Genomic DNA, 10878 nt, shown 5'->3' with positions numbered 1-10878 from the left:
TTATGGCCCTTAATTATCATTTGATGCCGGGCGTTTCGTTCAACTAATTTATCGGTCGGTTCTTGCACAGCCAAATCGACAATATAATGGCCAGCAGTTTCATGTAATTACGCATCAAATCATATTTAGGATAACGTGGCGCAGTCCAGATAGTGTCTGTGCATGAGCTTCTTACATTATCACTGAGGTTTTCTACTTACCCAAACTCTCGAGTATTGTTCGCAAAGTTTTCTCCTTAATAGAGACCGAAAATCAGGTGCACCTTGTTTGGATAGAGATGAAATAAGGATGTGAAGTGCCAGCATAAGATAACGCACGTATTTTTACTACGATGTTTTGAAAATTTGGACAGTTTTTCCAAGAAACCTTCGCTCCTTGCACGCCAACCATTTTTGCACCTTTTCTAATTGAAGCTAATCAAATCATTGCAATCAAAACAGAAGGCAATTTAGAACGAAAATGTTCGTCTCATTCGAAAGTCGAATTTACGACAAAAAACAGTGGTTCAATAAACCCTGTAGCATGTCGCTTCGATTTCGCAGTCTCTTTATATTTCGTAAATTAACTCAAATTGATAAGTCCAGTCTTTCCAGCGGACTCCTCCCTCTTTTTGTTCAATGCTCGCCAGTTTCTAGTTTGAGTGTGTTGTTCGTGATAGCTCGAGTAGATCTTGCTTTCTTGGTATGTAGAGTGGGGAACCCTTTTCGATATTTATAACAACCATTTGGCCATATCATGTTGATATGAAGCGAGGGTTCTTTTACTTCATAACACCTTTTCCTAGACAAACCAGCTTTATTGCATGAGTTCTCGAGTTCTCATTCAAGAACACTTTCTCTCAATTCAGAAAACTCTCTTCTGTACCTGTCAGCCCTGGTATCCGCCTTCGGAAAGGCCTACAAATCGGGGAACGAAAGTTTGACTTCCTGCTACCACATGAAATGCTTGAGTATCGTATTTACCAGAATCAGGAAGATTAGGTTTTCAACCTTTCGCGAGATGAGGCGTATCAAGCGAGCAATAGAGGCCTATCTCGGCGTATGTACGGGCGGCATCCTGTGCCGGAAGGGAACCCTGTTATTTTTATACCACCAAGCCTTGTGCACTCTAATAATCCCCTATTATTTAAAGAAAGCTCATTGTAGAATGTGCTACGAAAAAGCAGATGCTGCGCCGAAGCCTCGCTTTTTACTCTATAACGCATATCGGTGTGAAAGGCGTGTTATATGTGACGTACAAACCGCCTCATGTGTCGTAATATTATTTAGTTTGCAAGCACACATGCATCCGCGCGCGAATAATAAAGCCATTTTATTTCACGATTGTATTACCGAGGCTCCACTGCAACGAAAACAATCTGCACAATACACAAGCGTCCATGAAAATTATATTTATAAAATTATATTGGGGGGGGGGGGGGGGGCATTTGATCATATTCAATTAGTAACGGTCGCTCTGTAACGTTAAAGTAGGTTAAGGCTGCTCTATTTTTGTCCAAGCTATAGTGCTTATTCTTTCCACCTTTATTTAATATTCGATTTTTGGTTATGTTCGAATCTTGATTCGCTGAATTGTGTTTTCTTTTCTATCGGGCCGTACAATGCCCACATACCGAACATCCTGGTAAATTGTCCAACATATCATTCGCGTGTCCATGACTATTTCATATATCAGTGCGAGGAGCCCTCTACCGGCGACATTTGTGGCATTAGTATATTTTCTATTTGAAACCACCTTAGGAACTCGCGCTGTTGTGCTTTCAGGAATTCATTTCGTAGTCATTACAAGTCATTTTGAACCATTACTAGTCGTTCTTGGTCATTACTAAGCATATTGAGTCATCTGTAATCCATTGTGGTCATTATAAGCAGTCGTTAGACATATTGGTCTATTCGCAGTCATTAGTAGTCATTACAAGTCATTAGTAGTAATTTTAGTCATTACTACTCTTTACTAGGCATTTACAGTCATTTATCATCAGTTGTGGTCCTTACAAGCCGTCCTTAGACATAATGGTCATTTGGAGTCATTAGTAGTCATTACAAATCATTATTAGTCATTATTAACCTCTACCAATCTATATTATAACGTTATAATGCACAAACTGTGACTATCAATCATTTTTCATTCTTTATTCTGTCTTTATTCTGTAATATATGGTTGGATGACGCTTCGACGGACACTCCGGCGGTCAGGTCTGCTGACACAAATTTCACCATGAGCCTAGAAAGCCTTTTGCCTTAAAAATCTATTAGAAAAGTGGTGAAGGAATAGCAAGAGTGGACGCAGTCTTGATACACGAAAGACCGCTCACACCTCACACATCACACATCTACACCTCACACCTCACACATCTACACTGGAATTCAACTTGCTTCACCAACGCCCGCTTGTACTCTCCCAACCCTTAATTGCGACTTCGCCTGCCGCCTGCATTAGGATCTAGAAAAAGTGTGTCCGAGAGGTTGACAAAAACAATGTGCTGGAGCGATGAAAGCTGGTGTCCAAGCGCTTGTCTATGACGGTGCATGTGAAAACGTCATTGTATATGCATGAATAAAAAATAAAAAGTAGAAAAATACAGAAAATAAAAACGGTGTCAGTGTTTGTTGGCTTCCGACGATGTGACTAATAAAAATCGGGCCCATAGGTTAACCCCTTTCTTCTTGTTTATTACATAACGAGGCTCTCGAATCGGGCAACGTGGATGCCTTGAACTAGCACGTGTTGGATTGTTGACCGATTGCCTTCACCCAAAAAGATCACGTACTCGTGATGCTTGCAGCAGAAAGGATGCTCCACATCCGCCGCCAAGGCTTGTGCGTGGTGGCGCTGGCTAGCACTCCCAGGTTTCTACTAAGGAACACAAATACCCACGAAAGAGGAGGGGGAATCGGTGCCGTGGTAGCTCAATTGGTAGAGCATCGCACGCGTATTGCGAAGCATGTGGGATCGTTCCTCACCTGCGGCAAATTGTTTCTTCGTCCACCTTCATTTCCATTAATTTATCGTTTATTTATTTTCATTTATTAAGCACAAGTAATTTCCCCTATGTTGTTCTTGGTGTCAGTGTTCGTTGGCTTCCTATGATATGACTAATAAAAATCGGGCCCATAGGTTAGCCCCCTTTCTTCGTGTTTATTACATAAGGAGGCTGAGGTATTCGCTGAGGTATTTATTTGAGAACCCACTTGAAGTAGCTTGTGTCGGCTTATTGACCGGTTGCCTTCACCCAAAAAGATCACGTTCTCTTCAAGCCTACCATAGAAAGGATGCTCCACATCCGCCGCCAAGGCTTGTGAGTGGTGGCGCTGGCTAGCACTCCCAGGGTTCTACTTAGAAACACAAATACCCATGGAAGTTGATGGGAAAACGGTGCCATGGTAGCTCAATTGGTAGAGCATAGCACGCGTAATGCGAAGGTTGTAGGATCGTTCCTCACCTGAGGCAATTTGTTTCTTCCTCCATCTTCATTTCCATTAATTTATTGTTTCATTATTTTTCATTTCTTAAGCAGAATTTCCCCTATGATGTCCGCAGTGTCAGTGTCTGTTGGATTCCTATGACTAATAAAAATCGGGCCCATCGGTTAACGCCCTTCCTTCTCGTTTATTTCATAACAAGGGGATTGAATCCGGCAAAGTTGATGCCTACAGGTGTAGCATGTGTTGGTTTATTGACCGGTTACCTTCACGCACAAGGATCACGTTACCGTGACGCCAGCGGCAGAAAGGATGTTCCACATCCGCCGCCAAGGTTTGTCAGTGGTGTCGCTGTCTAACACTCCCAGAGTTCTACTAGGAAACATAAATACCCCAAAAAGTGCCGGGCAGTTCAATCCTTAGAGCATCGCACCCGGAATGCGAAGGTTTTGGGATCGTATCCCACCTGCGGAAGTTGCTTTTACATCGAACTTCATTTCGAATAATTTATCGTTTGTTTATATTTATTTATTAAGCACAAGTAATTTGCCCTACGTTGTCCTTGGTGTCAGCGTTTTTTGGATTCCTATGATATGATTAATAAAATCGGGCACCTCGTTAAATCCCCTTTCTTCTCGTTTAACACAAAATATTGTAAGGAAGGCTCATTTAGCATGGGACTGTGGAACAGAATGAGAAATATACGCACAGCAGCGCTTAAAGGCGATTACACTAAACAAAATAAAAAAGAATGTGTACTCTGCACAAAACAGAGTTTGTCTCCAATAATGTGCAGTGGTTTTGCATTCCAGGGTATATTTTGCTTCATTCATTTTATTCAGTTATGAAGCAGGTGTCCTGAATGGAACGCAAGCCAGTCGCACTGTGTCAGGAAGACTGATGCTTCGTCACTCGACGTTGTCTTCCATTCGTCCCTTGGCCTTTTCAATAGTTTCATATACACTGAGTGGAAATGCCCCAGCTTCATTTGGGGCCATAATCAGCGTAGCTGCAAAATGGCAAGTCAAAGATAGTGGTTCGCTTGTATGATCCAAAAGGGGAGGAGAAATAAAGAGCAAATAATGGAATATATATTTCTTGGTGTTTATAGCCATCAATTTTCAACTCTGGCAACTTAACTATATAACAGAGACATTTATTCTCGAATATTAGAAGAAAAGGCACTGATTCAGTGTCAGTTTAAATTCTGTAGTTGTACCAAGACAAGAAAACATCTTGTAAAGGAAACTCCTACAGCTTGTCACTTTTTTCGCGGGTGTCATAGGCTCCGAAAGACAGATACACCGATTGACAAATCGCAGTCAAGAAAGAAGGCGCAAGCGGTTAGTAAAGGGACAATTAAAACATACGTTCTTTTATTCTTATGGGCTGGCGTTCTCTCCCACTTGAGGATTCCGGTGTTGCACGATCGCCAATATGAAGAAATAAAAATGCTGCGCTAAACCGAACGCTGATAGAGACAGTCACTAAGTATTGACTGCTCGAACATAACAAATAACGTTTATACATATACGTATAGGAGGGCGCACCTTCATGGACCCCAAGCGCGTTGGGCTGCCGACCCTCATCGCTGTCGCAGCATTCAGGCCGCACGAGTGAGCGCATAAAAGTAAAGGCCTGTGTGCCTCAACGAGAATATTACTGTTGCGCAGGTGGCTATGCGTAGCTCGCGATATCTAAGCAAAACAGTCTGCGCTCTACGTGTGCCTGATCTGTCCTCCTTGACGCTACTGATGAATACGTAATCAAGAGCGTTAGTGTCCAGGTACAACCTTTGAGTAGCACATAAGTAAGGGTTTATATATGCTATGCGTATTGAATAGCGTATGTTTGATTAGACATTGCATAATGATTACTTATCGTTGTAGCAAACCAATGTAGCCAAAGTTGAATATTTTCACATTACACTAACAACGTCGCTTTACTGAACTGCGAAAAATTATACATAGAGGAACACTTCGAGCTCTTGCGACTTAATCAGGCCAAACATCTAGCGCGAAGGCTATTTGCAGCTTCAAATATATAGAATTGAAAACTGCCCTATTCCATTACCAAAAGAACAATTGTGTCTCCATTTCAATAAAAGTGCCACAATAATATTCGCTAAGGTATTTGTTTGAGAACCCATCAAATGTCCTAAACACATTACATTGGTGACAGATTGCAGTAAAAGACAGTGATGATCTCGCCTGTGCATTGCAATCAAAGGAATATGACACCGGGAAGCCCTATTCTTCTTGGCAATTTTAGGCGATCCTAAGTTTTCTGCTGTTTGTTCCTATATCAAAGCGAACAGAAAAATAATGAAGCTTTTCGACAACAAATTGCGCAAACGCTGTCGCCATCTCCTTTCCAGTGGGTCCCCACCCCCGTCAAGTTGAAGCAATACCTCCATTGGCTGCGTAATCTTACCGAATGCGGCCGCAACCACCACGAAGACGAATTTCCCAAGGAAGCAGTCCATGTCTTCGACTAGAGAGCTGCACATAAAAAACAACATATATTTTCCTTAATATCATTCGTGCATCAGTAATGGAATGATGTCTTTTCACTACATTCATCTACTCCCCTGCTTTCGCATTTGAATTAAGGTCGTAAAACGTATGGGTGAACTGTAATTATTTTGAAGATGCTAATAATTATTCTTGTTAGTATTTGTGCATTTGCAACAGAAAATTGATAACTCCTCACGAAGAGTTCTACATGTTTTACCAAGAAGCTTAATTCAATACAAGAATGCTACGTTTACAATGTGACAACGCTGTGGGAGTGATTCGGCCGCGTATTCGAAGTATCTTCAAAGTGCTTAGAGTAATAGAAGAGATATAATTACAATTATAGGTTATCAGGTGTATACATTCCCATAGCTTAACTGAAGTGGATCTCTAAAATACAACATGAGCGTTGGGCAATTAATCCTAGAAGTATCTGCATTATTTGTGCATTTTGCCCCATAGGCTTCTAACGTTTTCAGCGTCTAACTAGAATCGGGCTAAAGAGTTAGCTATTGCGATTCAACTTCTGCTTTGTAGAACGCTAACGCCATCTTTATTGAAGACCAAATCAAATTATCTCATGGTAATATCTTGTAAAGGGCGACCTGTGAAATGATGCGTAGAACACAGTCCTATTTCCGAATGGCAATACAAGGAAAAGGAAGATTCAACGCAGAAACCTGACCAAATCATAACAGTGAAACATGGCGCTCTTCGTTCCCTAGTTTTCTCGCCATGGTGAGCTTCAGCCTATTCTAAAAGTAAGTTAACTTTTTATTATTTCATCTTTTTTGAACATGATTATCATTCTTTTTCATTCATCAAACAGCTGTGCCTGCTTTATCCTTACCATCTTAAATGCTGTTGCCGAATCTAATACTCAACAGTATTATCTAATCATAGTGCGGGTGGCTGTCCAGCAGGCCCACGATGCGGCCGAAAGGCTCGGCCTTCCGGTTCCCACGTGGGAGCGGCCCGCTTCGTGAAGACTCACGATCTGCAGGACTTCTTTAAAGTTTCACCATACCATACCATACCATAGTGCGGGTGCAAAAAAAATACTGTTGTAAATGACAAGTGATTCCGGATATATCTATACTGAAGACATCGTACTCATTTATGGGTAGTGCTTGGTATATAATACTAAGAACTTATTTACGCACGGCACATGTTTTTGCCGAGTTCTGAAGCTTATAGAGACGGGAGAAACATGCACTGGGGTTTTATGGATGCTTCTTCAACGCTAGCCGCGCCGGGCGACGGTGGACCTGCGAAAGTACAGCCGCTTGTCCCGCATTTCAGGCGCATGTTGAACTCACCGGCGGATACTCTTCTGAAGTATTGAGGCCGTAACGCTATTTGTTAGTGGTTTCCGTGTTATGGCCTGTTGTCGCTTCATACCCGGTGTTCTGTCACAGTGCGTGTCAATCAACGAATGAACGGGCGAACCACCCCTTCGTTCTTCTGAAGTAGTTGCTTTTGTGACTCACAGCCTGATTAGTTGCACGAACTACCGACCCCAAAGGGATTTAAGGCGCAGCCAGCCCATTGTTAGTAGAGATAGTCGCTGCCAGCTGCCCCGCAGGTGTGGCGCTCTTTTCAGCACCACGACCTTTATGTCATTATTTGCTACATCTGTTACATAGTGTAGAGTACTCGTAGCGATAGGTCCCGGTACTGCTCATCGGCGATGCTAGCGATGGTTATACAAAGAGAAAATGTCGTTGGCGGTACTAGTGTCGGCGTCTACACGCTCGTCGACCGGGTAGAGAGAAAGGCAATCAGCGGCCTTGTGGGCAAGGCCAGATTTGCAGATGAAAAATAACGAATATTACGAGGGGTGTAACACCAAGCGACCAAGCCTTCCTGTAGGATCTTTCTGTGTGCGCAACCAGGAAAGCGCGTGATGGTCCATGACGACTGACGAGGGTGGGCCATATAAGTATGGGTGGAACTTCGCAGCCGCCCAATATTGGGTGAGACACTCACGCTCTGTGATGGAATAGTTGCGCTCAGCAGATGAGAGGGGCCTTCCGGCGTTAGCGATAACACAGTCGTTGCTGCGCTCGCATTGTGCTAGTACTCAGCCGATTCCGTGGCCACTGGCATCTGTACGGACACGGGTATGCGCAGAGAGATGTAAATTGGCGAGAACGGGTTGAGTTGTGAGAATGTTGATGAGCTGCGAGGACACGGTCGCTTCGTTATCGTCCCTTATTCTTCAAAAGTTTGGTCAGTGGTCGTGCTATTGTCCCGAATATTTTTCATGAAACGGCGGACATAAGAGGAAAGACCGATGAAGCTGAGAACATTCTTGATACATTTCTGAACAGGGAAATGCCTAAATCCATGAATATCGCCTGGGTCCGGTTGCACTCCGTTAGCTTCTACGAGATATCGAAGAACGTCCAATTTGACACTTTGATGTCTTGTGTAGCAGACCGGCTTGACGAAAAACGTCCGGGACTGGTGAGAGGCTCTCGAGGTGCGTAGCGAATGTTGGGGAGAATACTATAACGTCGTTCAAGTAGCATAGGCATGTCCACCATTTGTAACCGGTAAGAATGGACTGTATGTACATAGACCAAACGGCATGTCTCTGAATTGGGAAAGAGCGTCGGGTGTTACAAAGGCAGTCTGCTCGCGGTCTAGACCATTCATCACGATCTGGCATTAGCCGGATCGAAGCTCAACGTATGAGAACTAGGGAGCACGATGGAGGCAGTCAAGGGCGTCACGAATGCGAGTTAGAGGATACACGTCCTTTCTTGTAACCCATTTAAGATGCCGATAATCTGCGCAAAATCGTCTTCAGCCGTCTTTTAGTTTCAGCACTACAAGAGGTGACGTACATGTTCTACACGAGCGTTCAATAATGCTCTTGGCAAGCATGTTGCAAACTTTTGCGAGAAGAACTCAACGCTCAGCCAGCGACACTGAATACGGGCGGAGATGAACAGGAGGGGCATCGTAGGTACTTATGCGATGTTTAACAGCTGTAGTGTGAGCTAAAAAACTATCGTTCAAGTCAAATATGTCGCGGTAAGAAAACAGCAGGCGGTAAAGCTCATGGCATGCTTAGACAGCATGCCCGGTTGAATTGTTGTCTATTGAAACAGATGCCACTGAGGGATTCTTCAATGAGAAAAGCTGGGCCAGAGACATTCTGCGTGGCAGCACTTCTGTCATCATGCCAAAGTTGACCACTGGCCGGCAGACGCTATTTGCAGTAACAGATAACAGTGGTACCATGTGTAAGGAGGAAGTCCTGTATAGGAGACGCGATGTTGCGACAGTCGGGCACCAGTGGGGATTACAAAGCGTCAACGTAAATCCGTGCCGAAGGTCGCAGGCGAACGAAGTCTACGGAACTGAGTGTCTTGGAGTTGGCTCAGCAGGATTCAGAATAAGCAGGTCAGGGCGAAGAGTATTGGCTGAACATCATATGAGAGCAGTATGCGGGGTGAGGAAGTCCAGGTCGAGGATGTGTGGATACATACAGGCAAAATTGCAGCGCAGTTGGCCGCTCGACACACTTTGTGCGTATCCGCAGGCATCATTCATGCTCGTAAAAACCCTTTTATATGGCACGTATTGAGCAGCAGAAAGCTGTATGGGGAGTTTGTCATGTTGCTGTGCAGTTGTGTTAATAACCCTATACATATAATTTTAGGAATTGAGAATTTGAGTATACTAATAATAATTATCTAATTAGGCGGAGTGAAAAAAATAATCTGAGTATTTCGAAGCCACGGCAAGCAACGTTACCTTGGTTATGTCTGGCTATGTATCATTTGCACAGTTTTATGTTTTACCTCAAGTGAAACGTCCTATAAGACTAATAATGCCAGTCGGATTAAAATTTCATATTTGTTGAAACAGTGAGCCATACATGGCTATTCTTTAAATATACTGAAGACTGAGGATATCAAGGCTCAGTTATATAGCAAACTGTATATGTATGCTTCTCTCACCTCTAGGATCGATGCAAAGAAAGGAGATGCGACGAAGACGGCCAGAGTCCTGTAGTGGTCAACGCTTTTACATCGCTTTATATATCCGCTCAGACGCCACGGGCTCAATCTACTGGCCTAAAGAAATAAGCATGTTGCACATTTTTTCCCTAAGAGAACTGAACCAAAAGTACTTTCATGGTGATTATACAAGCATACAAGGTTATACAAGGTTCAATACATACAAGCATTTGCCTAGCAAACCAGATTTTTTTTTTTTTTTTCAAGGGAATTTTCCACGTCTCAGTAATTTCTCTCGTCGTATTCGAGTGCTGATTGCCGTGTTATAGTTTGTTAACGAAGCTTTCCCTCAAGTCTAAATATTTTAAGGCAGTTTTCCTAGCCTCTAAAGCCGCTCGAGCTGGCTCTTCTCCTTGAGCGGCCATTTTTCCTAGAAAGTATGCCTTCCAACTACTCCGCCCTTAAACTGGCTCTCACAACTACTACACGCAGAGACAAAGCAACAGCGCGCGCATTAGATCCCATAGATGAGATGAATATTTACAATTAGTATTAGGGTTATAATTATATTCGAGTGCTGATTGCCGTGCTATCGTTTGCTAACGAAGCTTTCCCTCAAGTCTAAATATTTTAAGGCAGTTTGTCGTGTGCGTATCATGGCTACGCACGCTTATATCGCATTCCGTTTCTCTACCACGGGTGCGCTTTAAAACCACGGCGCTGCAGTTTTTGCTTTTCTCTTCTTTCTTCTTCTCCGCCCTTAAACTGGCTCTCTCAACTACTACACGCAAAGACAAAGCAACAGCGCGCGCATTAGATCCCATAGATGAGATGAATATTTACAATTAGTATTAGGGTTATAATTATATTCGAGTGCTGATTGCCGTGCTATCGTTTGCTAACGAAGCTTTCCCTCAAGTCTAAATATTTTAAGGCAGTTTGTCGTGTGCGTATCATGGCTACGCA

General features: G+C 43.2%; 1 long non-coding RNA gene across 3 annotated transcripts in view; it reads right to left on the bottom strand.

The window, feature by feature from the left end:
• Window positions 1–4250: 4250 nt before the first annotated feature.
• LOC129382757 (uncharacterized) overlaps window positions 4251–10878 on the bottom strand; it is a 29871-nt gene continuing 23243 nt past the window's right edge. For 2 of the 3 annotated variants that reach the window (XR_008610814.1, XR_008610815.2), the window contains exons 2-3: window positions 5856–5923; window positions 4251–4431 (exon numbers count right to left, since the gene is read on the bottom strand). This is a non-coding gene — a long non-coding RNA (uncharacterized lncRNA). Of the gene's footprint in view, window positions 4432–5855; window positions 5924–9912; window positions 10030–10878 lie in introns of all 3 variants that reach the window. The other variant, XR_008610813.1, reaches the window with a different exon arrangement.

The sequence above is a fragment of the Dermacentor andersoni genome, chromosome 6 (genome assembly GCF_023375885.2).
Source record: "Dermacentor andersoni chromosome 6, qqDerAnde1_hic_scaffold, whole genome shotgun sequence".
In the NCBI taxonomy this organism is placed as follows: Eukaryota; Metazoa; Arthropoda; class Arachnida; order Ixodida; family Ixodidae; genus Dermacentor; species Dermacentor andersoni.
The sequence above is the reverse complement of the archived record's forward strand: the minus strand, read 5'-3'. Positions and strand labels throughout refer to the sequence as shown.